Genomic DNA, 4,525 nt, shown 5'->3' on the forward strand with positions numbered 1-4,525 from the left:
CTTTGTCATTGATAGTAGTAGGTAATAAAGGTATTTGTAAAAAAAATAACAAGTTATCGTGGATATGGCAAGTTAAGGGTATGCAATCCATTTGGAGAGGGGTTGAAAAAGCCAAACCTTTATGGGATTCAGTTTCAGCCTCAGAAACAGATATTTATCATACTGGCAAACCAGCGAAGGGTTCTGAGGATCGGACACTTTAAGCTAAAGTAGCATACTGGATTTAAACAACATTTGGCAAATTTTTCGCCATTTAAAACAACTTGTGACCTTAAAAGTTGGTTCATATACGGAACATATTGAACAGGGAATTAACAATCATTTATCAGTAAAGTCTCCTCATGATGAAAGAAAAATTTTTTTTTGAATGGAACTACACACATTAACAAAATATTTTTGGAAAATAACAATTATACCAAAGAATGCCTACAAACAAAGATTAAAAATAAATCAGATATAAACAAATGCTAGACTGAATTTACCAGTCACTTTCCAAAAAACATAGATGAAAAATGCTCTGGAAGAGTAATTACGAACCCCAAAGGTGCCTGGAACAATTTGTCAAAGTAAAAAAAATATTATCGGATAAGTACCCACAAATCCTCAATTCATTCATTTGCCCACTTATGTCCTCATTTTAATTACTTTTCACTTTCGACTCGTCCTTATATTTTTCATTCATCTATCATATAAAGTAGCAACCTTTTTGCCGTCCATCAACCTGTTATCACATTTCAACAGAACTATCTCCGCACACCATCAACTCTCCAAGATGTTAAATCTCGCAATCTTTCATTGCCAGATTCTTAGCTGGACGTTATGAAATCGGCTGGCGTGTTTTTCTTATAAAGGCTGTTCCTTGAGAAGCGATATCTTTAACGAGAGATGAGGAATTTTTCAATCCTGAAAGCGAGGACTTCTTCCACGTAAGATTAGGGTTTCATACTAGAGCGGCCTCATTGGCAGCCAGAGATCTATCGCAATATTAGTTAGCTCATTTTTAAGATGCAATTAATTTTAATGATCTATGGGGGTATAAATACGCGATCAAAATACTGATGTTTTATAAGTGGGCACTCATCTACTGGGACCGTTCCTGACTTGATCCATCTTTACAGACACCTTGATTAACAAATAATTTTCCAGTTTTTCAGTAAAATCTGCCCATCACAGTCAGCTTAAACTTGGATATACTTTGTCTTTCTTGTAAAAAATCCCTTAGAAATTTATCCACTAATAAAACCCAACTTGAACTTCAAACAAAATTTGAATAATTGTGGTGACCTGGTGGTAGCGTTCTTGCTTGGTGATTGCCAGACTGGGGTTCGAGTCCCACTCAAACTCGTTAGTTCCTTTGGTTGCTGCATCCTCACGCTCCTCGTGAGCTAAGGATGGTGGGGGGGGGGGGTCCGGGAGCCTATATGTCTATCTGCTGAATCATCAGCAGCCATTACCTGGCCCTCCTTTGTCCAAGCTTGGTTGGAGAGGGGGCTTAGTCGCTAATAATAAGTAATATAGTCAGTCTCTAGGGCATTGTCCTGCTTGATAGGGCAATGTCACTGTCCCTTGCCTCTGCCATTCATGAGCAGCCTTTAAAGTGTTTTTTGTTAGCTAAGCGAATCTAAGTGAAGCTTCTGTTAAGAGTAATATCAGTAGAAATATATAGCTGTTTCCAAATTAAATTCATTTGGAATGAGGCTGTGAAATTCACTTCGTAGTTAGTAACTAGAATACGTTGGCAATTTGCCGACAAAAAGAAACCATGGCAAAATTCTTATCCCATCATATGAACTGAATCACACAGAATTTATGACAACATATCACACTCCTCCGTGTTCGAAATTTCCGCCTCCCACCAAAATTTGATAGAATAAAATTATATCCCTTGATGACCTAGAACCATGGAACCATACAGAGAAGGAAGAGAAAAAGACACCAACTACTAAATCAGAATTACATAAAGTTTAAATTCAGCCGAGGCCAAAAAAATTACCTTCAAAATGAATATCCTTTTAATAAGTAGCGGCCTAATATTATGTTTTTTTTAAGATCTAAAAGATAAATATCCATAAATCTGTCCACTGGCAAAATACATCAAAGACAAAAATACTTTGAAAAATAATAACAAACCCTAAATTCCCACCCCCCCACCCCCACCCCCCAAAATAAGAAAATACATCGTTGCATAACAACTATAAAGATAGTGAAAGAATGACTAGAAAAGCAATTTGATTACGAAAGACATACTATTATTGAAATTTGATATTTCACGAAAAGTGGAAAAGAACAACAAAATAGTCAGAAAGAGACAACATAAAACAGGAAATTTCAAAAGAACCCTTTCCTCTGACTTTTCTTTCACCATGATTTCCTCAATTACATTATCTGATAGTCTCATTTAAACAATAGCCAATTATTCCCTTTCATTTAAATCACCAAGTACTTTATACTCTCTCGACTTCTCCAATGGACGTATCGCTGGTGTCCGTCATTTCGTACTTCTCCTTTTCCCCTTTCCTTCCCCTCGGACTCAAATTTCAAATACTTCAAGTTTCATAACATCTTTCTATTCCCATGGACAAATCTTCAATAAATACAGAATATTATTTTCGATAATTTATTTACTCTTTTCTCAAATGTTCGATGAGAACCTTATATGTAAGCTTTCTAATGCTTGAATATAAATAAAAAAAGTATTTTTCTAATTTTATCACCTTGTTAAATCATCTTAATTAAAAGATTACGGCACCTGTACTTGACTGATTATTATAACTAACAAAGCGATGGACTATAAATAAAAATATTCATTTGACCTACTAATTTAACGTCAGGTCACCTAAGTTACTTTAATTGCACAAATTATTGATATTTTTATGATTTTTAAGGGATCTTTTTCTCTGCATTAAGTGTTTTATTAAATTTAAAATCAAATGGAGACAATCACTAAGCTATACATGAGACTCAAAATAAAATAATTTTTACAAGATCAAATATTAGAAGGACAAATTTCGTATTTACTACCATTCATATATAAATGCACTAGCATTTATGTCAACTGTATACATACCGTAACCATACTTCAATCTTTTCCGAAACAAAATGAAATGTTAAAAAACTTCAAATGTATTGATAACATCCCGCATTACGTAATAATTTCTATATTCCCAATGAATACGAATAAAATTCAAATACAAAATGCAATTATCTCAACACCACACACGAGATAAAAAAATAGAAATTCATAGAATTTGCATTTGTGAGAAAAATACCATAAAAAAAGAGTAATTGTAAAGAAATTCATCACTTAACTTTTACCCCTCTTGGTGAAAGTTTTCTGCAGGTGATTTCGAGGAGCAGAGAAAAGAGATAATTAAATGAACGGAAATGCTCACAAATGGGAGATGTTCATTTCCACAAAATTGCCATCATTATCATAATTGATGAGCTCTCTCTCTCTCTCTCTCTCTCTCTCTCTCTCTCTCTCTCTCTCTCGAGTTCCTAATGAAATCAAAATACGTTCAAATACAACACATACTGTAATTCTTTTATTGAATAAGTCTTGAATGTACAACTTACCCATTATTGCAAAAATTACCAACTGCACTAAAAATACTTTCCGTAAATATTATTGTTTGATTAAATTTCATGAAACACGAGGGTGCAAGACTAAGTTAATTATTCGAAGGAAGCTAATGGTCACCTTGAAGCAAGGGGTTGTCTTTAACTATGTTGACAGTGATAGGTAACACTTAAGTTCGTAACACTAATTATGAATTTTATTACCCTAAATGAGACTTATTGTACAAGATCAGGATAGGTGGAGTAAAAACCTGACTATGATGAAATTCCGCATTCGTGTGATAAGAAAATAATTAAATCAAAAGGAGGGGTGTAGCAGTCTTGAAGCTCTAATACAGTTCAAAAACTATGTTCATTAGTAATCAAAACTTAACCGCCCCTGTTAGCTAGAGATGGGGGGTTTGGAAAGCTAATAGGTCAACCTGCTGAGTCATCATCAGGTAATGCCTGGCTCTCCTTGTTTCAAGCTTGGGTGGAGAAGGGATTGGGCGCTGATCATATACATATTTCGTTGGTATCTAGGACATTGACCAGCTGCTTGCCTCTGCCCTTCACGGGTGGCCTTTAAACCTTATTCTTTTTTTAACTTCATTAGTACCATTGTATAGCAGGATTGGCCGTTCGAGTCGACTTTCTCCATCTATTTCTACTCTTTGTCTCTACTTCCCACAGTTCCTTCCCCACCCATATCCATCCTCACCACATCCATCTATCTGATCCGTTGACATCCCACTCTTCACCTTCCCATCATTGGCATGTTCTTAACTCTCTTAATTGGTTCTACCTCCTCCCTTCTTATTACATGGACATAGTATCTCAGACGAGGTTCCATAGTCTTATCTTTTACATTGCACATGTCCCAGGCCCCTGGACAGAGACAAAGATGTACGATGTGAACTTTTGAAAATGAGATATGAGTTAATAACGTGAAACTAACATAACTTTC

The sequence above is a fragment of the Palaemon carinicauda genome, chromosome 27, assembly GCF_036898095.1.
Source record: "Palaemon carinicauda isolate YSFRI2023 chromosome 27, ASM3689809v2, whole genome shotgun sequence".
Classification (NCBI taxonomy): Eukaryota; Metazoa; Arthropoda; class Malacostraca; order Decapoda; family Palaemonidae; genus Palaemon; species Palaemon carinicauda.